This window comes from Ahaetulla prasina, chromosome 3, assembly GCF_028640845.1.
Source record: "Ahaetulla prasina isolate Xishuangbanna chromosome 3, ASM2864084v1, whole genome shotgun sequence".
In the NCBI taxonomy this organism is placed as follows: Eukaryota; Metazoa; Chordata; class Lepidosauria; order Squamata; family Colubridae; genus Ahaetulla; species Ahaetulla prasina.
Window position 1 is genome coordinate 202,756,117 of NC_080541.1, and position 27,607 is coordinate 202,783,723.

Here is a 27,607-nt window from a genome sequence, read left to right on the forward strand (position 1 = left end):
ACAACAGTTCTTGCATATTTCCATCAAGGTCATCTCCTTTAATCTCTACACAAGGGAGTAAGCTGGTACGGATGATTTGATGAAGCTCTTTGCTCATAATTGCAGCTTCCCTTTGGATCTCATGAAATGTAAAACATCTGTAATTACTCAAACGTGCAGTAACTTCAAGGCCTTCTGGATAAAGCACCTGTGGAGTTTCTGATAGTCTAGCTCAGTGTTGGCGAACCTATGGCATGCATGCTGGAAGTGGCATGCAAAACCATCCTGTGCCGAATGCGTGGCCTTGCTGGCTCCTCATCACGTTCCTGCGCTCAAATGCGCGCTGGCCAGCTGGCTGTCGCACACGTGCTGCCGGCGGATCCCGGAAGTGCGGCGGTCCATCGCACATGCACGAACCAGCACCTGGCCTTCTGGGTTGGCATCACGTGCTTGCGCGATGGATTGCCACACTTCCGGGGTCTGGCATAGCGGCTGCGATGGCCAGCTGGCCGGCGCGCATTTGAGCGCAGAAACGCGACAAGGAGCCAGCAAAGCCACGCATTTGGCACGGGATGGTTTTGCATGCCACTTTCGGCACATGGGCCAGCACGCGAGAATGCTAAAGGTTCGCCAACACTGGTCTAGCTCATTCTGCTATTTGTTGCATAATTATATGTCTTGGAGCCTGCATTGATACAGAAGCGGATATAAATGAATGGCAATGATGTTGACAGAATTTGTTTTAGAAGTCGAGGCAAACAATTCAGTATTGCAGCCATGGTTTAGAAGGCTGAGAAACTAAATCTTACAAAGTCTAGAAAAAAATCAGTTTCTGAGAAATAAAGCCACAAGTTGACAAAACACGCTGGTTCAGAAGTTGTTTGGCTTGTGTCTGTTTTCAGACAAAAGCTGTTATTATAGAAGATCTTTGCCTCTACCAGCATGCCTCCTGTGCTGACTAGAGCTGATTGCAGAAACTGTGCTAATTAGGAATAATAATCTGTTTCTGAGCAGATAATTACTCTTTAGTAGACCAATATGCTGAAGGTATTTTTCTGAATAATTTATTTATTTATTTAGACATAAATGACATCCATTTATTTAGAAATTTCTATAGCTACCCATTTCAAACAGGTGGTTCTGGATGGTGAATAATCAACAATTAAAATAGTTACAAAATAATAAAAAAATATATACAGCTCTGGCAGATACCCACACACCTTTCCAAGCCCATGTGGCACCTCTCAAGTACTCCCACATAGCTTTAGGATTTTAAAGGTTATTGCAAACAAGTTGAATTGTGTCCAAAAGCAGTGCAATCTTTGTAGTATCAATATCCTTAAAAAAAGGATCTTGCTTTGTATCATAAAAAGCAAATATATATTCATATGCTTTTCTGTATATCTGATAAACTATTTCAATTTTAATAGCTAACTAGTGTTTTGTAATTTTCTTCCTCTAGGTAAAGATGGTGTGTGAATGTTACTGACAAGAATACATTTCCAAGTAAGTGTTCAATATAATAAAGTTAGAACATATTTGATTATGGACAGAGCATTCTACCAGAAAGGTAGCATTAACAGAAGAGAAAACACTTAAGAAGTCTAGAAACAAAAGAAACTAAAATGTTCTCTGACTCACAGGTTCCTTGAACTGTCACAGAAAACATCACCTATAGATCTATGTCTATGAAACATTTGAATGTGTACTGGAAGTATCATTTTTGTCTGGCTTTTTCTAGTCTTTTTCAGTCACTGTATCTGAGATTGGAAGGGCATTTTTTAACTAAATAGTCAATGAAAGTATAGGAAATAGTCACTTTAAAAAAAAAGTTCTATTTATGTTTCTTTTTTTTCTTACTTCACGTGTTTAATTTTTTTACAGTAAGAGAAGTCTTGGTTTCCTGTTACAGTTCCATGGAACTTTAGTTTAAAGAATAATGTTGTATTTTTGTTTCAAGCACTACTTATGCTTTGAGACTTGTCAACAGTGCGCAGGAGTTACAAGTCCTCCCGCCATTTTCTGTGCTCTTAAATGTCTGAAGTGTACATCTTGCAACATTAGAATAATTCCCCTGATTTATACCCCAAGTTGGCAAAAGTGCCAAAATGTGCATGCTGTGATCTGAAAAGAAACCCTTTAATATTGTTTCTTGGATCCAGAACAATACTTTTAATATAGAAATAAGTCAAAACGTTTCTAGAAAATGCCTTTGAAATGTGCACAAAGCCTTTTATTATACTATTTCTTTTTCTGTTGAATTTAAAAGAAATTCAGACCAGTAATTTTATAGGTTTATAATATAATTCCATGCATACGTGCTCATTGTAAATATGAGAAGAAATAGCAGTGGTTAAAATTCAGAGGAATATTTTCCTGGGCCACTGGGTATATGATTACAACCTTAGACTCTTGTCTTAAAAATTTCATTGTCATTGCTAGTATTTCTCTGATCTGGACAAAGAACAACTTCCCTCAACAAACAACCTAACCCTCCCCAATAACTGTCAGTGTGTACATTCAGAAACCTACTGAATATTTTATTCCTTCCATTATCTTAGCTATCAGAAAGTGTTATATTTAATGTTACTGAATAGGTGTTAAGAACTGCCATCATGCGCACCCATCCCCCATTCTTAAAGTACTGTACAGAGAAGCCTGGCTTGTTTGCAGCCACAGTGCTGCATATCTTTCAGGAAGTGACCTTGACTTGTATTAATCAAATTCAGAACACACAGAAAAGCTGTTTGGTAACATGCCAATTTGATATAAAACAACATTACGTTTTCATTCAAAATGGGATACCAAGGAGGAAAACAACTTAAAGTACTTTTAAAGGAGCTGTAAGGATGTTAAACGAGAACCATGATAAGGGTTAAATTTAAAATCTCAGTTAAATTAACTTATTTCTTAAAATATAAAAATCAAAGAAACAACGTAACATTTAATTGATTGTAAATGCAGCATAGCATTTATCTAATTGGTTGATTTCAGTGGTGGGATTCAGCCAGTTCACACCACTTCGGGAGAACTGGTTGTTAACTTTCTGAGCAATTTGGTGAACTGGTTATTGGAAGAAATCATTAGGGCAGAGAACCGGTTGTTAAATTATTTGAATCCCACCACTGGTTGATTTGTATGTTATGTACAAGGAACTCACACCACTAAATGATCAGCCATATAGAAGCTTCCTAGATTGTTTATTCTAAGTGAGAATTATGAATGTATATCAGTGGCTTTAATAGATCTGACAAGAATTTTTATATCATGTTGACAAATTCCCCTGATCAGGACTCAGCAGTAAATCACAAATCTGACAGTTCATGGCTCGCTCAACTTTTCTGCTGGACTTGATGGAAGACTCATAAATATAACTTAGTTAGATCAGGATCTTTATTGTAGACAATAATGAAGAATGGAAGAATGAAGAATACAGCAACCCATTGCTCATTGTTATCAAAAGATCATAGCCTTGGGGTTTAAACTTGTGGCTTCTTCTTCTTCCCAACTTTACAGAATAATGGATTTCTCCTAGTGGTGCAGCCAGCAGCCAGAAATGGGTTGTACTCGTCTGTTCAGTTGAAGGTCTGAGTCTGTCAAATTGTAAGTCCCGCCCTTGTTGCTAGGATTCCCCAGCTTTTGACTCAGTCCTTCAGACTGGACGGATGTGTTGAGCATTTTTCGTGACTGAATTTCTGGCTGCTTCTCTTCGTGGAGATTTGAATTTGGAAAAGTCTTCAATTAATTTGGACTTGTGAGTAACCTGTCGACTCCTACTGTGGTTGAGTTGTGGGAGGTTTTCCTGCTGGCTGGAGCTTTGGCCCCTGCTGTTGACAGGGAACCTCAGCTGCCCGGCTATATAATCACTATTATAATCATTATTAGCATAATGTTTGCTCTCCATTGAATGACAGGTGTTCTGGAGTAGTTGTGGAATCGAGTGCTTCCAGGGCAGCTGAGGGAGCTGAGGTGGAGCTTTGCACTCCTTCCTGACAATGGGAAAGCGACTTGGAGGAGCTTTTGCGCTCCCAGAAGGGCTGACTGGGCAGCCATTTTACACACACGCTGAGCTGCCCTAGACATTGGATTAATTGGTGGAACTTTATGTTCCTGCTTGCCAGCCTGTATCTTGCCAACAGCCCAGCACTCCCCTGCAGATCGCCGAGGATCACTGCTTGCTTACCAGGAGCTCCCCATCCAGACCCGAACGGCCTCTTATATTGTGTATAAGAGGTGTATAAGAGGTTCAAAATGCAGTCTCTTCAATCAATTCTGGCTGGTGTCAGGAAGGGTGACTTCCTCACCTCAATTGACTTAACAGAGGCATACCTGCATATCCCGATCCTTCCCACACATTGGAAATATCGTAGGTTTTATTATGCAGGTACCCGCTATCAGTATAGGGCATTGCCCTTGGGGCTTTCTTCAGCGCCTCGCACTTTTATCAAGGTTCTAGCTGCCTTGGCAGCCCATCTCTGGGCCAGGACGTTACATGTCCAATGTTACTTGGATGATATCTTAATTTTATCCTCCTCTCTGCAACAGTCTGCAGAGGACCTACAGGTAATTCCCACTCTGACACTACAGGTTCTCTATTAACATAGAGAAGAGTCACTTGATTCCTTTGACCTGCCTGCTCCATCTTGGAGCGGAGATAGATTCTATTCAAGGCAAGGTGTATTTGTCCCAGGAGTGGCAGGACAGTCTCAAGGAACTAGTTAGTAGAGTCCAAAGAAAATGTAGGTTCCCATTGGCCCTGCTATCACAGCTCCTGGGCAAAATGGTGTCTGCCATTTCCATCACTCCATGGGCACGTCTACATACCAGAGACCTTCAATGGTTTCTTTTGCCTTTCCAGAGGGCGGGCAGAAGCACTTCACCAGTCAGAGTCCAGATCTCCATCAACATCCTCAGATCCCTCAACTGGTGGAGATAACCAGCCATTTCCAAGGGACATCTTTTCCATGAGCCCCAGCACATAGTGATGACAATGGACGCCAGTCTCCTCGGTTGAGGGGCATATCTCTAATTGAGGGTGGCTCAGAGCAGATGGGGGCCCCTAGAACTCCAACAGAACATCAACTGGCTGGAGCTACGAGCTGTATCTCTAGCCTTCCTTCATTTTCAGCAGTTGGTCTTGGACAAGCATGTTTTAGTGCTCACCAACAACGTGGCCATGAAGATACATATAAACCACCGGGGACACCAGATCCAAAGCTCTGATGTTGGAATTCAAGAGACTGGGCCTTTGGGCAGAATGCCATCTGCGTTCCTTAACAGTAGAGCACATCTCTGGGGTGTCCAATGTGCAGGCAGACTGCTGAGCCAGACAGTCATCAACAATGCAAAGTGACGCCTGCACCCGTTCCTGTTTCAGGAACTGACAGTCCTTTTTAGCATCCCGGAGGTGGACTTGTTTGCCACCCCAGGGAATTCACAGCTCCAAAGATTTTATTCCAGATTTCCAACTCAGGGAGCAGAGGGTGTCGACGCTCTCCGCAGCCCATGGCCACTCCTTTATGCCTGTCTCCCTCTTTCGTTCCTGCTGAGGGTGATCCTAGATGAGTGGGCGGAGATCCTGCTTGTGGCTCCTCATTGGCCCAGGAGGTCTTGGTTCGCTGACCTCAGGACCCTATCGGTGGCCCCACCCTGGAGGATCCTTTAGGGTGTGGTCTTGCTTAGCCAGGAGGTGTTGGTCCATCCCACAGTGGCTCCGACTGACCACCTGGTGCTTGTGGGTTCACTGTGAGAGGGGACAATTTCTCCTCCAGGGTCCTCAGGACTATTCAGGCTTTTCGGAGGCCTTCCACAGATCGTATTTATTCTGCCACTTGGAGGTCCTTTTGTAATTGGTGTGGGAAATCAGGTGTTTCTCCCCTCACAGCCTTGATACCCCAAATCCTGGAATATCTCCAGGATGGGCTAGATCAGTGGTTCCCAACCAGTGTGCCGCGGCACTAAGGGGTGCCGTGAGATCTTTTGAGGGTGCCGGGAACTTTTGAGCTACGGAGATTTTAAATATCTATTTCCTTATAAGGGTGCCGGGAACTTTTGAAAGGCTTTCCAAGGGTGCCTCAAACAAGAAAAGGTTGTGCCTCAAACAAGAAAAGGTTGGGAACCACTGGGCTAGATACTGGGCTATCGCCTAACACCCTTCGGAGACAGGTGTCAGCTCTTTCATCTGTTTTGACTTGTGGGTCCTTTGAATTTCTTTCTCAGTATCCCACTATCCGGAAGTTTCTTCAGGGTGCAACTAATTTATGTCCTTCCGTGGTACACAAGTATCCTACATGGGACCTGTCTATCATTCTGAGATCCCTCACTGGGGGCCCGTATGAGCCCTTGCTGGCTTCTGTCTTTTGTCCTGCAAAGTTGCCTTCTTGGTAGCAATTACATCCACCAGGCGGATTTCTGAGATTGCTGCTCTCTCGGTCAGGACTGACCTCTGTGTGTTTCACACTGATCGCGTGGTACTACAGCTGGACCTCTCCTTCATATCCAAGGTAAACACATCCTTTCATAGAATGCAAGAACTGATCTTATCCAACTTCTGTCCTAACCATATCCACTCCTTAGAAAAACGTTGGTATACTTTGGATGTGCAGAGGGCCCTCCATGTGTATCTTAAATGGACTGCTGGGGTGAGAAAGATGGAATTGCTGTTTATTTCCTTTCTACCAGCTTCCTTAGATTGCAGTCACCCCTTTCACCTTTGGTCGATGGATTCGACAGACTATTCTCAAGGTGTATGAACTGCATTCCCTTCCAATGGCCCCGTGAGTGACTCGACCTGAAGCGCAGCTACGACGGTGCTGTGGGCCATGCAGGCCTCTAGAGGAAATCTGCAGAGCGGCCACTTGGACCTCCCCTTCGCCATTTGTCAGACATTATAAATTAAACAAGTTCGCCTCAGCAGAGGTGGCATTTGGTTGCAGGGTGTTACAACGGGTCCATATGGAAGGGGAGTCTTCTGACCGGACTAGGCCCGCCCGTGACTCAAGGGACAGTTAGCTTTGGTATGTCCCATTTCTGGCTATGGAGAAGCGGCATTGGTCTTACCTTCTCCTTGGGGGGAGACAGCAGCCAGCCCCACCCATTAATCAGTCTGGTCTGCGCTCTTGGGGAAAGGCCTGCTGTTCTGACATCTCGAGTCTGTTTTTTCATCTTCGCCAAAAGCTGGGGAGCCCTAGCTACAAGGGCGGGACTTACAATTTGACAGACTCAGTCCTTCAACTGAACAGACGAGTACAACCCATTCCTGGCTGCTGTCTCCACCCAATGAGAAGGTGCGTATCAGGTAAGACCAATGCCCCATTTGATGTAATACTCACTTGGTGGCCTTGAAGCTGAGCTGGTGTTGTATGTTTGCATAACAATTTTCTTTGGGTGGGGAATGTATTCAAAGTTTGCAGACCTGTCTCTTTTCTTATGTTCAATCATATTTGATTCTTGGCTACTACCTGAACAAGGTCCTGTGGTTTCCTCAGTAAGGTTTTTCAGAAGTGGTTTGCCCTTTCCTGCCTCCTAGGGCTGACAGAAAATGACTGGCCCAAGGTCACCCAGCTAGCATTGTGTCAAAGGCAGGACTAGAACTCAACAGTTTTCCTGTTTTTATCCTGATGCCTTAACTACTATAGCAAACTTGCTCTCAGATATCTTTTTAGAAATAGTTAAATTAAAACATCTTAATTTGTTTTAGGAACTGTTTAAAGATAAAAGTATTTGCTTTTTGTCTGCTTTCTATTATTTTACTTATGAAAAATTTGTTCAAGCAATAAATATTGTTATTTCAGACAAATGCCTTTTGTCACATTGTTATGCCACATGTCTTTTCCTACTCTTACCTTTGTCACATTAATATTTAGGTTTTTTATTTTTATTTGCAGCTCCAAAGATCCACAGCAACTTGTTGACTCATGGAATATATTACCATATACTTAAATATATTTCTAGATGTTTTTTTTCTGTCAAACTTCATTTGATTGTTGAATTTGCTTATTCTTCATTGGTTTGTTTTGGAATCACTTTAAATTTTTCTCTATATTTTTGTTTTGTAAAAATAAGTAGTACATTGATACTTTTGAATATAATTACTTTTTTTCTACATAAGGACTGGATGCAGAAAACTGAGATAACTATTTGAATATATAATTTGTTTCCAAGACAGGCAAAAATATTTTTCCATTCATCATTGTAAATATTGCCAAGATTTCCTTTTAATAACTTGTTAAATCCTTTTTTTAACTTCTTGTGCAGGGTATCGTGACATCCTATTAATTTTTCTTCGTGTTCTGCTATACTGTTGTTTTTATAGCAAATGACTGAAAAACTTCTCTTGGATATTTTTAAACTTTGGCTATGTATAATAAAATTTCATCCTTCCAGTGAAGAAAATCTTATTGTTTGAATGTTGAAATTTTACAAAGCATTGGCATAGAAAATCTATTCTTGCAAATTTCTAAGTGAACAATATATTACTATGGACATAGTTTTATTTCCCCCCCCCCCTGGAACTTTTAGAGTTGATAATTTATTTAATCCTTCAACTTTAAAAAACAAGGCTTTAAAATGTCAAGTGCCAATGTGAATTTCTTAGACATACACTGTTCTTGTATACAAAGTGGATTGTGGGTACTAGTGGTTCCTGGCCTATTTCAACAGACTTTTCAAAAGGCCATATTTTAAAATGCTTGATGTGACCCATCATAGTTGAGCTATTTGTTCTTTCACATCTGAGCTAGTCATTCACATCTAGTCATTCTTAAGAAATAAAAGAGATGGTGGCTATAGTCCAGTGCTTTATTTGGAAGTACTGCCCTAGATAATAACAGTAATAAAAAAAATATCACAGTATCCTTGGTGGCTAGAGTGGGTGTTAGGAAATGAACTTAACAGTTTGATTATTGTCATACTTCTGATAAACATGTGAATATAAAAGTCCCTGACACACATATGGGACATGCTGTTAGGATTCAAAATTATGGCCAACTAAATTTGCTGAATTGGATAATGTTTTTATTTGGAGAATGACACTGCTTTAACTCAACCTTTTTGTCATATTTATAAATTAGTAAATAATTTTTCAGCTGCAGAATAAACATACTTTATAACTTATCTTTTCATTCCTGCTTTTCCTTCTGAATTATATGTATTTTAAAATTTTATGTTTTTCCAGATTTCATTTTATCCCAAAACTTTATTTATTAAAGATTGGATTCATGATCTTTTAGGAAGAAAGGTTTTTATTTTGGGGAGGGATAGTATGGATTATTCTGCAGGGCATTGTGTGAGTAGCAATTAAACTGTATAGTTATTTGCTGTGTCTGAGTTTCTATCAACTTAGATCATATTGAACAATTTTATCAAATAATAATCGACAAAGTATTGAGCACTACTATCATGTATAAAGGAAATGTTTTATCCAACATTTGGATAGCAGATTTATTGTTTGTAGTTTACCTCCTCAAATGGGCCAGTAGTGGTAGGCAGTACTTAACTGACAATGACTAATTTCAAAATGCTAAATAGATACAGACTGGGTTAATATTTGGATGAGAGACTATCAGGAAGTCCCAGTATTGTAGGTAAGACAGAAAGGTAAAACTATGTCCCAGAAAAAGACCATAGTAGATCACTTTCATATTGTTGCCTGAGAAATTGTATGGGCATGTCCATAGTCACCCGGAATTAAGTTTTGACATAAAGAGAGATTAAGATTTTGTAAAAACTTACTCATATGTTATATTATTTGGGATGCGTATCCAATGAGCCCTCTGGATAATCTTTCCCCATGTTGATATTACTCTAATGACAATGCCTTCTTGCAGGCAGTTCCATGTTTAGTGTGGCTGTGCACAGCACATATGGCTGTGTATGCAGAAGCTTTCCTTCTGCAGACATGCATTGAATTTAGAACATCTGCAGATGCTGTTTTTATTAGAGCAATATTGGCTAGGAGTATTTGGAATATTCACATAATGAATGCTTTGAATGGCACTAAAGTAAGGGTTGCAAGGGGGAGGGGGCAACACTTTGAGAAGGGCTCAAGTATTCAATTCAGAGCTGTATGTATGATGTGATGGAAAGAAGTGTCTATAGGTGCTGGATGATTAAGGACTAATTTTATAAAATTTAAGAGAAATTGTCTAAAACCCTTTGAAGCTAGAATGAAGAATGGATCTTTAGTATTTGGAAATGAAAGCAGCTGGGGATGCAAAATTTTGATGGTATAAGTCATTTGTTAAGTTTTTACTGTTTTGAAAGGTATGAGAAAGAAACCTTTTTGACAGAGAAGACAAATAAAACTGGTCATTTAATTTTTGTAAAGGAATTCAGTTCTTCCAGTGGTATAAAATTAATCTGAAGGGGAAATGCAGAGGAATTTGTGGGTTGATAAGAATGCATTGACAAATAATTGCATTGACATAACTCAGTGTTTTTCAAATTTGACAATTTCAAGGTATGTACAGGGGACTTGTCTGCTTGACAGCATGCTGGCTGAGGAATTTGGAAAGTTGGAAGTCCACACATCTTAAAGTTGCCAAGTTTGAAGAGCTAACAAAATGACAAGATAGGGAGTTTTAAGTTTCTGGAAGAGAGAAAAAAAAAGGATTGGGATGGGAAGAGTGAGGGAAAACCACATTGTTCTCTTTCATCAGTAGCCTATTCCTCTGTAGAAGCTTTCAGGGAAAAAGCTTTTTGTTTTAAGCAAAAGTTTACTAAGCATATTGTTGCAGTTTGGAAAAAGGAAATAACATTTGGAATTGATAGGTTTTTTTTTTAAGGAATATCACTTCTACAAGTCAGGTACTCAGTGAGTTAATTTTTCCTTTGTGGCCAGAGGATCTATCTGCATTTGCTGTTTTCTCATTGGTTGCTAAAAGGTGAAATTGAAACCACTGTGAACTTTTGAACCCATAGCAGTGCTTATGGAAGGCCTTCCCTGCCCAGAGAAAGAGTGGCTTTTTGCTTCTCTTCCTGTATTATTCTGTTTGATGATGCAGCACTATGTGCAAGCTTTTGGAATGGGGCGAGGAAGGAAAAACACAAGCAAGTAGCCTGCATATTCCAGTAACAGCAAAGTTGGCATTTCCTCTCTGCTTAGCAAAACCAGCAATTTAAAAATGAATGTCAGCCCAAGAATGAAATAGTTGAACAAATGGGCAGCCAGCTTATAAGGATGACTCTTCCTTTCCTTGTTTGATGACTTAAATCTGTGTGCAGAAATTATAAATGGATGGTGATTGTGGTAGTTAGAAATCTGATAATTTATGACTCGGGGTGGGCACTTTCATCCTGCATGTTAGTAATGCTAATCTTTTTAGAGATTTTAAGGGCTTTGAAAGTCTGGTTTAAAAGTTAGTCTGATATGTAGCTAATAAAGAAAATACCTTTGTATATTTTCTTCATTCTACGGAAGATGAGGTACATTCCATTTAGTCTCAAGATAACATCTCAAAATTATTTTGTTGGTTCGTTTAAATTATAATTTTGGGGGCTTTGGAAAATCTAAACTCACTAGATTGTATCTCCTATGCTAGTGATGGTTAACCTTTTCCAGACTGAGTGCCCAAAGCGTACGTGCGCATGTGTGAATGCGAGCGTGTGTGCCTGAACCCCTAAAATGCAATGCACGCATGCGCCCTGTCCTCCCGCACATGCGCGCACGCCCCCCCACACATGCAGCCGCCCACATGTGCCCCCTGTGCTTGCGTGGCAGTGACCGGAAGACCAGCTGGCCGGTGGGAGGTGCCTGCACATATTCAAAATATTCAGGAAAGAACAAATTGTGAGATATTGTGAATTGTTGAATGAAAAGAGTGAACTATAAACAATACAAGAATTAGAAATACAAGGTATAAAAATGAATTGGTTTTCTTATTTGCAAATACGCTCCAGACATGATAAAGATTCAAAAACAGAGGGATTTTACAACAATATGACTAAATTAGATAAAATATTGACAGGTACTGATGACAACTTAATTAGGAAATTATATCGATATCTACTAGAATTTAAATTAGAAGAAGAACAAGTTAAAGAGACGATGATTGCCTGGGGGAAAAATTTTGGACATGGGATTGATTTAGAGGTATGGCAAAAACTTTGGATTCAAAACTACAAAATGACAATTCTACTGCATACAAAGAGAATTTGTATAAGATGTTTTATAGATGGCATTTACCGCGACAAGAATAGTTAAAACGTTTAAGAACAAATCTGGAAAATGTTGGAAGTGTCATCAGATTCCTGGTTCATATTACCATATGTGATGGACATGTGTAGTGGCTAAAAGATATTGGTCTAAAATCCACACATGGTTGGAATAGATGATAAAGAAACATATTGATCTTAAACCAGAGGTTTTTTTATTGGGAATCATAGCCAAAACATATAGTAAAGAATTGAGATATTTGATTGTAAAAGTTTTGACAGCAGCAAGGATCGTGTTTGCTAAAAATTGGAAAAATGAAAAATTACCATCACAAGATGAAATTATTAGGAAAATGATGGAGTGCGCAGAAATGAGTAAACTAACTTTAGAAATTAGAGAACAAGAGGATAAACAATTCTATAAGATATGGGATCTCTTTTATCAATGGTTAGAAGGGGAATTATGTTAAAAGGAATTAAGAAAGGTTAGAATATAGGGAAATGTTTAAACTATATAATTGAATGGACTTGAAGATGTGTAATATTAATTTGGAAAGTTGATTTTAAGGGAGAAATTGAAATGTTATAATTAATTAGAAGTTATTTGATTATAGTTGAGATACATATCATACTGATAAAATGTAAGTTTAGATAAACTAATTGGAATGTATATGGGCATACAGGATTTGGGATCAACCCATCGACACAATGTATTTGGATTGATGATGATTTTATGTATGTTTATTTGTTAAAAATAAAAAAAAATTCCTTAAAAAAAAGAATATAATATTTCCTAACAGAGCTATCTCTTGATATTGGCTGGAGGTCTTCAAGGTTTACTCATATTTAACTTCCAAGCCAAGGCTGAGTTTTAGGATTGTTTTGCAGAATTGATGAAGTATTTTTGTAGATCAAATCTGATATCCATAGATTGCCATAAATATATAGGTTTTGGATTGTAGTTAGAACACACACACACACACACACACACACACACACACACACACACACACCCCTTTGAGAGCAAAGTCAGTTTCTTGCATCCTAAATATGTCTTTATCTAACTCTATCTTATTGATAAGTTCCTCTGTTTTTTCACCAGATTTTGCTGTCATGAGTTCAGGATTGGCAACTACTGGTTTTGCTTGTTATTTTGGCTCATTACTTAGAACATTCGTTAATATTTTTGTATCAATAAAAATCTCTGAACCTAGATTTTACCCTTAATATTGAGAATGCTGTACATAACATTACTTGATAATCTCCTGCATCAATTAACAATTCCCCTAACCATGAATGGAGATCCTTAGGTTAACCATGTCATTGGTATGCCAAAAATTTCAATTAAATTGAAGTTTTATCATCCAGTTTCTTATTTTGGCCTTAATTCAAAGAAAATATGAGGTAGAAATGTAAAAGCCAAATGTGTTAAATCTAAAATTTAGAAACAGCTTCTATAAAATGTAGTTGAGTAACTGAATACTTTGCAATAGTTCTTAAATATTCTAAAAAACAAAATATGTTGCAATAGCTGTTATATATATTTAAAAACTGTAAAACGATAAGGGTTGTAAGTACAATCTATTAGTGTAATGTTTATGTAAAATTTAATTGGATAGTTGAAGAGGTAGATTCTCCTTAGAGCCTACCAAGCACTATTGAAAGAACAATGAAGTTTATATGACTAATAACAAATTTCCATCTTTCTGTGTTTCTGCAGTTCCTCTTGAGGCAATAAAAACAAAATGGATTTAAATGATACTTGGTCGCCTCCTGTTTGTTCAAATCAGCTATTGTATCTTTTTATTCTTTTCCCTTATTTTTCCTCGGATTGTTTTACAATAGGCACATTGTCTGTTTTTCTTTCTCATACAAGATATATTTGGATTTATTCTGTATTTATTTTAGTACAGCATACCAGATTTTAAACTGATTTATTGTGCCAAAGATTAAATTAGTAATAAAAAGTCGCTGTCAAGTGAATATGTGATATGATAATCATTGTAGGAAAATATTTTTGTTTTTTGAAATCCAGATTAAATTGGTTTCTGGCATGAGTGCTTTGCAATACTTTTAATAAATGTTAAGATGATTTAAAGCATATTTTGAAACATTCCTAAATATGGCTCCATTTGCTTCTGCTTGTGCTCACACTTGTTCAACATATTATTTGTTATGTACTTTTATCAGTTGGGGTATTTCATTGAAGAAATTGTGAGCAATAGCTACGGGAGCATCCTCTCAATTTTCTACTTTGACCCATTCTTTTATCAGTTTTAGAATAGAATAGAATAGAATAGAATAGAATTTTATTGGCCAAGTGTGATTGGACACACAAGGAATTTGTCTTGGTGCATATGCTCTCAGTGTACATAAAAGAAAAGATACGTTCATCAAGGTACAACATTTACAACACAATTGATGGTCAATATATCAATATAAATCATAAGATTGCCAGCAACAAGTTATAGTCATACAGTCATAAGTGGAAAGAGATTGGTGATGGGAACTATGAAACGATTAATAGTAGTGCAGATTCAGTAAATAGTCTGACAGTGTTGAGGGAATTATTTGTTTAGCAGAGTGATGGCATTCGGGAAAAAACTGTTCTTGTGTCTAGTTGTTCTGGTGTGCAGTGCTCTATAGCGTCGTTTTGAGGGTAGGAGTTGAAACAGTTTATGTCCAGGATGCGAGGGATCTGCAAATATTTTCACGGCCCTCTTCTTGATTCGTGCAGTATACAGGTCCTCAATGGAAGGCAGGTTGGTAGCAATTATTTTTTCTGCAGTTCTAATTATCCTCTGAAGTCTGTGTTTTTCTTTAGAGACTTCAACAATTATTTTTTTAAAATTATGAATATTTTATGCATATAGCATAGGAGAGATAGAAAAATCAGTACAAATGTATTCCAGTATTTTAATAAAATGTCTGTTTTGTGTTTGTGAGACTTGATGCTCAAGAATAGCGAATTTTATTCATGTTTTAATAGTTGCTAATATCTGAGCTGTACTTATTGATACAATGATTTTACAAAAGAAATACTAGCAGACAACAGCAAAATGTCTATACTTCATCCATCCTTCTTTCAGAGGGTAGAACCACGAAGCCATAGTTTTAAGTTTAGCACAGAGAAGCTAAAACATACATTTAAAATATACATTATCTAAAATACGTTTTAAATAAATATTCTCATAACAGCCTTTGCCAACTTAGATTAATGTTTGCTATATTCCTGAAATGAAAAACTTTATATATGAAAATATTTGTCATCCTACTCCAGTCAAAATAGCATTTTAATATTAAGTGTGGAATTTCAGGATTCCTAGTTTTTTTATATCCAAAGTTCATCTCATTTACAATTTTTGAAATTTAACTTTTTCATTACTGAAAATTTGAGACCTGCCTCTTCCTAGATTTCAGCTCTGCAACAGGAATTTTATGTTTTTGTGTTAATCCTGCCAAAAGAATTTAATAAATAGAAAACATGTTCCTCTTTATCAGGGAGTGCAATTTATTTTTAATGCAAAATCTGCTATGTCTTCCTGTTATTTCTAATCTTTACACTCAGATTTTTGTCCTTTGAACAGTTGTTCTGTTGGGTTCTCTTTCTCCCATTTTGTCTTCTATTTCAGGATAATATCGATAGCTGATAGTTCCACATAAACATTTTAGGGTTTATGAACAACAAGAATACATTTTATTAAAAAAATGGATAAAAACACAAGGATTGATGACAAACAAAACTACATGAAACATTATGATATCAACAAATAGAATAATAAATTTAAATAATATATACGTTATTTGTATATATGCCTGTAGAAGTTGTGAATGCTCCAACACTGGAAATTTTTAAGAAGATGTTGGATAACCATTTGTGTGAAGTGGTTTCTGCCTGGGCAGGGGGTTGGACTAGAAGACCTCCAAGGTCCGTTCCAACTCTGTTATTCTAAATTCTAAATATTGTAACAAAAGAGCTGCAAAAAGCTTGCATTAATGTACCTTGTTATATTTAGATACAGCTTGATATAGATATATTGATGTATTCCTTTTGGGATGAATCATAATGCTTATAGGAGAAGTATAATTAGTATTTGTATAGGGACCAGCCAGATCTGGATTCAGACTTTGCTCCTAGTTTTTCAACTCAAAACCTGATTTTATTTTGTCTGCCTGTCATATCTGTCTTTCTCTTAAAATTGTTTTACTGCACTCAAAATGATTAATTGCGTAAATAAAGTTGAGTTCAAATCTATCAGAAATAAAAATATTGTTTTAAGAGCTACTATGATCTCATTTTACCTACTCCTTGAAAATTCCTCTATTTGAAAATCCTTTTTGTACAGGCATTAAAATGAATGCCTTCTTCAGGCTTCATTTGGTATTAAGTATTTCAGATAGAAGATCAGTCCTTCTAAGCACTGTTATTTGTTGTTGGAAAGTAACTGTTGTTAATCTCTAAGTAGATTTACTTCAAAATGGAATAATTATGGCTGATACATTTTCTTGCTTCACAAACAGTCCCAGTATTTGGATGAGATAATTGTGCCAACCATCAAAATGGCTCCTCTCAGGGGCAGAGAAATTAGATCCTTCTTTGAGAATAAGCATTTCAAGACACTGATTAACCTTTGAGTCACCTGTTTAACTTCCTAGGCCCTATTTTCAATATCATGGAAACACATAGATTATATTGTTGTACTAAAATCTAAATGATTGTCCAATCTTCACCAGAGGAACTGTAATGGGAAAACAAGCACAGAGATATCTCTAGTCATTATTATGGTTGAATCCTGGCATCAGTGATACTCACATGATACTTACATCAGTGACAGTCACAATTTTGAGGCTGCCCTATATCTACCAATCTGACTTACACTATAGTTAGAAACATCATCTTCAGGCATTCTTCTGTGACTATTTGACCATTTGTTGCCCTGCAGCCACACTTTGGAAAATGCTGACTTAAGATAACATTTTTGTGCAAAGATCCCCTTTGAAAATATTTGGTTTGTTGAATGCCACTGTGATTGGCCCTCCATCATAAGTATGGATGATCTTAATCAAGAAATCATTTAGAGCAACTGTTTGGCATTGCATTTTCATGTGCTATTGCTGACAGATAACAGTACCATGCTGTTATGGTACTATTAAAATAGTACACTGGTCAACTTATTTCAAGTCAGTGTGTTCTACATACTAAAGCTTGGCTTACCACTATAACTGCAAACAGCTACCGGTAGTCCAAAAACAAAACAATAAAAATAGAGACCCAAAGAAGTTGCAACACAGTTAAATAATATAATGTTAATAATCATGAACTGGGTTCTGTAATTTAATTTTATTCTGTTGGTTTAAGTGAGTAAACTGGTTTCCATCCATACTTAATATCTAAGCTTTATACTTTTGCTTCTTTTTTTCCTTTCAAAATTACTAAGAAGATCTCTGAATGTTTTCAATACAGACACTTTGAATGATCCTTTCTCAGTGCCATATATATATAGCTTTTAATCTTTTAATCTTTCACATTCTTCTAAGGATATTTAATTTTATGTGGTTTATTACATAATAATGTTATGCACAAGTTTGATATATGAGGATCATTAAAATTTTATACTTTGGCCTCTTGTATTAAAAGACTAGTGCACTTCAAAGCTTGGACACAGAGCACACATGTTCAACACATGTGGTAAATATCCTAAGTTTTCAAAATTTTCTTTAAAATGTGAAAATTAAAAGTCCAGCTACTCTTGATAAATATCAGCTGTCCTGTAGTTCAGTCAGTCCCTGTTACTTTTCATATACCAGAAACATAGAAAAGGCAATTTGGACTTTAGCAGCTGTATGCAGTGCATTATACATGGCAATATGTAGTCAAGAGTTTAGCGGTTTTATTTCAGTGTGGTAAAAGCTACTTTTCTAAGAATAAGCCATAAACATCTCTTCAGTAGATTTCACTGAGTACAAACTATTGAGATTATCTACTAGACTTGACCTTATTTTACTACTATGCCCCAAAAGTTGTGCTACCCTTTGAAAGGACACACTGTTCTTTAGAGTGGATTAAACAGAAATAAATAGTGTCTCATAGGCCAAGGTTATTTTCATCATAATCAAACTCATTTTTAAAAACAAAAGAAAGCTATTTGCTCAGGCCTATACAAAGTAAATCTTACAAACTGGAGCCATATGTTGTTTGCCAATATTTATTTTAATTGAGTATTAAGCTTTTTAGGGGGGGGGGAAGAGAGGAGCTGAGGGTTGGAGAAGAGAAAGAATCCTGCAGGGTTCAAATGGTAAACATAAAATCAGAAGGTGTCTGGAAGCTTCTTTTGCATATTTATTTATTTATTTATTTATTTATTTATTTATTTATTTATTTATTTATTTATTTATTTATTTATATATATATATATATATATATATATATATATATATATATATATATATATTTATTTTATTTTATTTATATACCCCCTTTTGCATATTTATTTATTTATTTATTTATTTATTTATTTATTTATTTATTTATTTATTTATTTATTTACATACTTACATACTTACATACATACATACATACATACATACATACATACATATATATATTTATTTATTTTATTTAATTTATATACTGCCCTTCTCCCGAAGGACTCAGGGCGGTTTACAGCCAAATAAAACAGATTACACAAAAATTAAAAGCATTTTAAAAATCTAATTCAATTAAGCTGAAACAAAAATTAAAAACTATAATAACACCATAATAAAACCCATGTTAAAATGACATTAGGCCAGCCCTGCGTGATAAAACAAAAAGGTCTTTAGTTCGCGTCGGAAGGTCCGGAGGTCAGGGAGTTGACGTATCCCTGGAGGCAGCTCATTCCAGAGGGCAGGCGCCCCCACCGAGAAGGCCCTCCCCCTGGGGGTCACCAGTCGACATTGTTTGACTGACGGCATCCTGAGGAGACCCTCCCTATGGGAGCGCACAGGTTGATGGGAGGCAATTGGTGGCAGCAGGCAGTCCCGTAAATAACCCAGTCCTATGCCATGGAGCGCTTTAAAGGTGGTGATCAACACCTTGAATTGCACCCGGAAGACCACCGGAAGCCAGTGCAGCTTGCGCAGGAGAGGTGTTACATGGGAGCCTCGAGTTGCTCCCTCTATTACCCGCGCAGCCGTATATAATAAATTTATTAAAACACGTTTTCATGAGCTGCAAGTTTAAAAGAGATCTATGCAGGAACATTGATTGCATAACACCTGGGATCATTGTGTGAATAAAGCAAAAATCTGTTTTATTTGTGTTGCTTTTTTAAAATAGATGAATGGTGGTAAAGAAGATCATAGTGACTCTAAACAACCCTAAGGAGAAAGTTTATTTGTTTTTTTGAAAAAGCTTTACAACGTTCATTTTGCAATTATTTTTAAAGGAAAAAATAACAAAAGTTCTAGAAAATAAAACTATGTTTGTATTCAAATTAAGACACAGAGAACAATAACTGTCAACTTCTTGGATGGTGTGTTTGGATATATTTGAATTTCCCAGATCCTTGATCTGTTTACCACTATGAGATCATGGAAGAAACTCTGATCACATACACACTTTATTTGGATATAAGATCACATACATATTTCTTGACATGTATTCTTGTTCCTAGTAATGCATATCTTCCCTGTCATATATGTTTCTATGATGACATGTAACCTCTGAACAAACAACAGAATATGAAAACTTTATAGATTGTTTCCTTTTACTGATACATTTTTACTGAAGGTATTTTAACTAAAACGTTGGATAGACACAGTAGTTACTCAAGGAATAAAACAGTTCCAGATGTAAAATGTTAAAGAACTGAATAAAAAGCCCTTTTGGTGGGGGGAATTTGAACACATTTGATTCTTCAAGTGTTTGTTAACCCTCTGACTATATAACATAATCGAAACTATTAGGCATACATTGATGATCATGTTATTTTCTTTGCCTTCAATTGAGAAACATTTGAATTGCAAGATTTATTTCAAGAGTGTCTGAATGAGGAAGTCTGGTATTTATTTTCAGTATGTTGTGTCTTGAAACTAGGCTAAGTTGGAATATTTTCCAAAGCTGCTTGGAGGCTTCAGTTATTTGTTCATAACTCTTGAGTTCTTATGCTGTTAATTAAAATGATCTGTCATTGGGAAGTGGGTCTGTTATCTTTGCTTCTTTTTTATTGTATTTCTGTAACTGATATGCCTGCTGCTCTTTCTTTGATCAATGCAAATCGCTCACATCACAATTCAGTGTAATTTATCAGATCTTTTAAATCCCTTAACATAAGGGATACATAAACCATTTAAATATTTTTCTACAGATATGTCACAGATTATTGAGAAATCAAGGCAATCAGTTTCACAATTCCTGGTGGCATGAGTTGTACTATAGTAGAACAAATCAATGCAGATAGAGATGAGATCTCTCTATGCAAGCTTTTAAAGCAGTGTCTAGATGGCCATTCATTCAAGCTGCTGAAGTACAGGCAGTCCTTGCTTAATGACCAGTCACTTAAGGGAAGTTTGAAATTAAGAGGAACCCGCCCCCTCCCCCCCAAAAACCCTCTTATGGTCCAGTATGGAGTTGCAACTGCTGCATAGCCCCTGTGATCACATGACCACATTTCAGGTGCTTGGCAACCGGCTCACCTTTACCTCTGGAATAAGTGGATTTACTTAATGACCATGATGCTTGCTTAATGACCACTGTCTTTGCTTAATGACTATGGTGTTCACTTAAAAAATCACTTGCAATTTAAGTCATAAAATTGAGTCCGATCACTTAGATGTCTTGCTTTACAATGATGGGCAATTCCAGGCTCTATTATAGGCGTAGTTCTTCCCAACTATCCAAATTTCATTACTTGGCTAGGATACTGAAAAGTGGTTTTTTTGGTTTAACATTTTTCACCTAGATGGTATTACCTTGTCAGGGTAATGATTTAAGAGCTGACCAGCTGCTACAATGATGTAATGCTGGGAATGAGTCAGCAAGATTTTTGGGCTAATATCACTTTAAGAGCTTGTAATAAGAAGAGGCCCTGTTGGAGCATATCCTCTCTCCCTGTGTGCTTGCGTGCTGTAATTGCTGATTGCTGTTTGTTCGAGATTTGACTAAAGTATGTGTATGTATATGTTCTTTATAGATTAAACCACTATTTAAGTACAAACCTGTGTTTACCGTATTTGCTCCTGGGTTATCTCACATAGTCACACTGTGCACACATACCTAAATAGATATTAAGTCTTTATTTTGTATTTGGTACTCTTTTTCATGATTATTTCCCCTTCCTTTGACAGCATCAGTGCCTCCTCTGGAAGGTCCAGGGCTGATTCTTCAAACGTTGCCCTCCCTATCATTGCTGTAATCTATTTTCCAGTTTCTTAGGCAGGAGTTCTCCTAGCCTTGCTTGCAAGGATGGAACATGGGGATCCAAAAGCTTTAATGTGGCTAATTAAAAACGGAAACAAATACTTTTGATTTCTTTACAGCTGTGCTATAGACTGGTCTACAATTCTAAAATGTGACAGCTTAAGAAATCAGAGTTATATAATTGAAGCTAGGCATAAGGGGAAGAAAGATAAACAATTAGATTAATGACTCATTCTTGGATTCATTCTTGGACTGAAAGCATGCTATTTTGGGTTGAAATGTTTGAACTTGGCATAAATATAGCAATAGCATCAGAGTGGATTTTGTAGAATTTGAGGATGTCAAAATAGTATAAAATTCAGTATCATAGATCAGCTATAGTTTCAAACCATCTGCTGTGTTTCACCTCAGTTTTATTCTTTGTGCTCTAATTATATTTAATTTCAGTTTAGGTCTTATACTTCATCTGATTGTTTCAGTCTGAGAAGGAGCCCTTTTTGTTTGCTCTTCCCCTTGCATACATACTTTCAGTATATCTATTCTGAATTGTTAAACTATAGTCTTGGGTGTTATCTAAACTATTTGCTTAATTGTTGCTTATAAGTGAGTATATTAAATCAGAATGTGATGAAACTGCTTACTGAACTTGAATTAGTTTTGACTTGCTAACAAAATTGTGAATTGACCTTGTTACTTGGATGTGTAGATCAGGCACAGCCAGAAAGTAGGATTCATGCTTTAACCATATATAATGAATCCTTTGAATTGTTAGAAAGTAGAAATTTTTACAAGGAAAAAGTATAATTTGGTGTAAAAAGGAATGGTGGCAGAATCTGAGAGTTTATTGTGTATAACTCTCATATAAATTAGGGGATTCTATTTTACAATACTATCTGAAGTGAGCTGTAATTTATTGTCTTCTAAAAGTATCATATTTGAATATACAAAGGGATCCCTCCATTAAATAAATGAGACAACTGAGAACATGATCAGAATACTTGTGTATTCTGCATACTCGTATGAGTGCATATAAATTTTTAGATAAAATGTATGCTAATTAACAGTAGCAGATAGTCAAAGATCTGTTTATTTGTGCTAGATAGGATTTCCCCCCCTGCTTCTTGTATTTGATCAACTGGAGAACCAGTTTGATGTAGCGATGCAGGCGCTGTTCTAGAAACCAGGAGATTGTGAGTTCTAGGCCTCTCTTAGGCTGGTTGGATGATTTGCTCCCCCCCCCCCCAGCTCATCCCCACTCTGAAGGATTGTTGTTGTGGAGAAAATAGGAGTCATGAGTATTAGATATGTTGCCTACTTGAGTTTTATATATCGAAAAGATGGGGTAAAAACACAACAACAACAACAAAAACAACAACAACAACAACAACAAAGCAGATGATTCAGTTTCAGTAATGGTTTCCTATATAACATAAGAAAATGCTGTCCTAAAACATACTTTCTACTATCTTGAGCATGCCCAGAAATCATATTATGGTTCTTTGTACAATATGATACAAAACAATACAAATACAATACAGAAATTAAGAATAGAAGATTAAGGGATTTTCTAATTTATGTAAATACTGATTCTTGTAGAATTTTGCTGTAGTTTCCAGCTGCTAATTGTATGATTATTGAAACATGTCTTGACAGGATCTGCTCTTTCATCAGTTTGCATAACTGTATTTCTTAATCATGATAGAAAATAACATAAAGTTTTGACTGCAGTATATGTTTTTTTTTAAAAAAAAGAGAATTATAGGTTCAAAGTATTAACTTCATTGTTTTTATTGAAGGATACTATACATTAAGCTGTAATTTTTTGGTAAAACTATTAACATAAGCTATGGCTCAAACTACCTGTTTCAGTATTATTAAATGGATTTTTTTCTCTTGATATTTATGTATTTCTAAGTATTTACCAAAGGCTGTTTAGCTGATTTCAAAAGATGATATGTTGATTACTTAAGGAGAATATAAGAGCAAATAGTAATATGTTCAACATGAGGGTAACATTTTGGCTACTGTAAAGCCTGCAGTAGTTTGTGCTTTTGAAATTAAATGTACAAAACACAATAGGCTACTTTTCATGAGCATTCTTGGACGGCTTCATTCATTGTCTGTTTTGGCTAACCTTCTCTTTTTTAGAATGTACAAATGTTTGGGTATTGTACTATTGAGCCTATGTAATTCAGATTAAATCAGTTATTTCCTGGTGGATTATGAAACAGGAATGTATATAGCTGTGAAAAAGAAACTTCAAAAAAATGAGCTGCTCTCATCAAATAGAAATCAGCCATGACAATTGGGCTAACTGATTTCCCTATTTATTTGTACCAATCTTGATTATAACTTCAATGGTATTAATTGCTTTATTGTCTTCATTTTAAAAACTTAATCATTGTTTGCTTTTTTAAATTATTTGCATAATTATCACTTGGGAGGAATTATAGCCATCTGTTCCTATTTCCTTAAAGCAAGGTGATCTTGGAAGAGTTTGAGCCTGTTGAACCTGAGGAAGTGATGTCTCAACTGCTAGCTCAACCACTTGTGTATTAAATCTGTGCCCCTCCTGACTAATTAATGCCTCCTAGCAGGAGATGTGTGAGTGGGTCTGGATAATAGTAACTCCTCCTTGAGAGAGGAAGTGCTCCTGTCAGCTCTTGAAGAGGCAGTGATGTATCCCCTCCTCAAAGAACTATTGCCTTGACCAAGCTAGCCTGGAAAGTTTTCTTTCATCTCATCTCCAACCACTCATTTTTAAAGAAAGTGGTGCAGAGAATGGTTGCATGGCAGCTTCAGAGAACTCTGGGTAAATAGATTATCTAGGCCCCTCTCAGTAGTGGTTCAGGCCAGGATTTGGGACTGAGACGACATTGATCATGCTCATGGAGGACCTCTGGCAGCGGGATGGAGGTAGTACATCTGTCCTGGCTCTTCTTGACCTTTTAATGGCATTTGATACCAAAGATCATGGCATCCTTCTGGGCTGACTCTGGGAACTGGGGATGTGCGGTTGAATTGTGCTTGTTCTCCTCCTTCCTCTGGGACCAGTTCCAGTCAGTGTTGATAAAGCGCAAGAGATCTAGCCTTGATCTAGTTGATAGAGCGCAAGAGATCTAGCCTAGATCTAGTTGATAAAGCGCAAGAGATCTAGCCTGTAGCCTCTGCTTTGTGGGATCTCTCAAACTCTCTTCTCCCCTTTTATTTAACAGGCTGCTGGTTGAGGTGATTTGTCAATTTCGAGTGAGATTCATTAGTATGCAGATGCTTTATATCTATACCCCAGGCTTCTTGGGTGATACCATGGACATCTTGTCTCAGTGTCTGAAGGCTGTTGGAGACTGGATGAGACGAAATAGTCTCTGACTCAACCCTAGCAAGACAGAGTGGCTGTGGGTACTTGGACTCGCCACAGACAAGATTCTTCCATGTTTAGTTCTGATGGTGTTGCACTGCCCCAAACAAACCCAATGTGCAATCTGGGAGTCCTCCTGGGTTTGTGACTCCTGCTTGAAGAACAGGTGACAGCTGAGGAGACCTTTTGCACAACTTTGGGTGATGCACCAATTGTGCTCATACCTGGACCAGGAGGCCCTGTCACACTAACTCTTGTAATCTTCACGTTAGACTACTGTAACAAACTCTACATGGAACTGCCCTTGAAGACCATTCAGAAACTCCAGCTCATATAGATTGCGACTGTATGTGGTGCCAGATAAACAGCACACCTAACACCACTCCTGCATAAGCTGCCCCTGGTTACCAGTGTGTTTCTGGGTGCAATTCAAGATGCTGGTGATTATTTATGAAGTTGTCATGTCCCACTCCTCCGCTGACGGCCGGGTCAGGGAAATCTGAATCAGGCTTGCCTCTGCAGCTCTGCCCAAAGTCCTAGCAAAGTCCTCAGAGCAGGCAGGAGACCAGAAAGTGACTTCAGCAAGATAAGTTTGACTTTGCCTGACTCAGAGACTGCCAGAAAGCAGATCCTTTATATAGGCCATGGGGTGCGGCTCCATGACTCAGCACTCATTAAGGCCTGCCCCTCCCTTCCTTCTGTTGCCTCTGCCTATCCAGTCTTCTGATGCGAGGGTCACTCCAATCAGCAGCTGTTGGAAATAAACTTTCCTCATGCTCACATGCTGTGGAGGAGGGGGAGGGGTCTAGCTGCTCCGTTTGCCTGGGCATGGAGCCAGGGCTGGGACCGGGAGGTGCCCCCTCCTCTTCAGCTTGTCTGGGCATGGAGCCAGGACTGGGGCCGGGAGGCATACATTCCTCCGTGTTCGGGAGCAGATAAGAAGGCCCCGGCTGCTGTGAGAGCGGGCAAGACACAACAGAAGTCCTACATGGCTTGACACCTAAGCGATTTTTTTTAATTTGCATTTATATCCCGCCCTTCTCTGAAGACTCAGGGCGGCTTACATTATGTTAGCAATAGTCTTCATTCTATTTGTATATTTATATACAAAGTCAACTTATTGCCCCCAACAATCTGGGTCCTCAAAGGATTTCCTTTTTTCAACAGTCTCTACCGGGTAGAGTCTACCCATTCAACTAGGTCAAGCAAATTCAAATTCAGATTACTTTATTGCAAGTCATTAACCAGCAGAAACAAAAAAGAAGACAGTTTTCAATTATCCAGAACATCCAAAAACAAATAAGGAGGAATGATACATAGAAAAATATGCTAAAAAGCTTCATTCTTATTATTTAAAACTAACCTAAAATCTAGAATTATAAAGCCCCTGACAAATCTGAGGAAGGTATAGGACAGTAGCTGACATTAAAAAAAATGACTGATGGGTAATGTTTTTTTATTTATTTATTTATTTACATTTATATCCCGCCCTTCTCCGAAGACTCCGGGCGGCTTACAGTGTATAAGGCAATAGTCTTATTCTATTTGTATATTTTACAAAGTCAACTTATTGCCCCCCCAACAATCTGGGTCCTCATTTTACCTACCTTATAAAGGATGGAAGGCTGAGTCAACCTTGGGCCGGGCTTGAACCTGCAGTAATTGCAGGCTGCTGTGTTTTAATAACAGGCTTCTTACAGCCTGAGCTACCACGACCAACACCGTCTGCGACCAGCCCGAGAGGAAGGAGGAGAACCATCGAAAAACGGTGCCTCCCACCCCTAACCCCTAACCCCTCAGCCTGGGGTGCTGAATGTGGCCAAGAGCTCTGATTCCTGGCTATATTGCTAATGGGGTAAATATCTTCCTTTTGTGTCTGTTGAACTGGATGTTTTAATATTTTTACTGTTTTTATTGTTTTAAAATGTTTTTTTTAAATTTTTCACTGTAATATATTTTCTAAATTGTAAGCCACCCAGTTATTCACTAAGATGGGCAGCCGCAAAAATTGAATAAATGAATGAATGAATGAATTGAATGAATTGAATGAATACAATACGTATGGCTACTGTGTGATCTGAAGAAAATTTGTAGCTGATTTTTTTCAGCAAAGCATTTGACAAAGTATTCAATGGCATGCTGATAAGCAAGCTAATTAAAAGTGGGCTAGATAGCATGACAATCAATAATGATGTTAAATAAAAACTGGGGGCAGGGGGGAGGTGAAGGAATGCCTAGATATTTTTTAAAAAATACGATTTTACTTTTTGAATGATTCTTTTTTTAAATAGAATGAATGAGCAGTGACATCACAAATCCGGCTCTTTGTGGTAGGATAGGTAGTCCTCCACTTACAACAATTAGTTTAAGTGACCAAAATTACAGCATTGCTGGAAAAAGGGACTTTTGGCTGTTTTTCCGCACCTACAACCTTTGCAGTATCCCCAGAGTCACGTGATCAGAGTTCAACCGTTTGGCAACTGATTCTTATTTATGATCATTGCAGTGACCAAGGGTGGTGTGAACACTTTTTACAACCTTCTGATAAGCAAAGTGAATGGGGAAACCAGATTCACTTAACAGCTGTGTTACTGACTTAACAACTGCAACCGTTTACTTAACAACAATGACAAGAAATGGGGCAAAACTCACTTAATAACTGTCTCACTTAGCAACATAAATTTTGGCCTCAATTTTGGTTGTAAATCGAAGACTAC

General features: G+C 37.5%; 1 protein-coding gene across 2 annotated transcripts in view; it reads left to right on the plus strand.

Moving 5' to 3' along the window:
• Positions 1-27,607, plus strand: part of NCOA3 (nuclear receptor coactivator 3) — a 97,089-nt gene that overhangs the window by 25,488 nt on the left and 43,994 nt on the right. For both annotated transcript variants that reach the window (XM_058177528.1, XM_058177527.1), the window contains exon 2: positions 1,442-1,485. The gene's annotated coding sequence lies outside the window, so the exon portion shown is untranslated. The remainder of the gene's footprint in view (positions 1-1,441; positions 1,486-27,607) is intronic.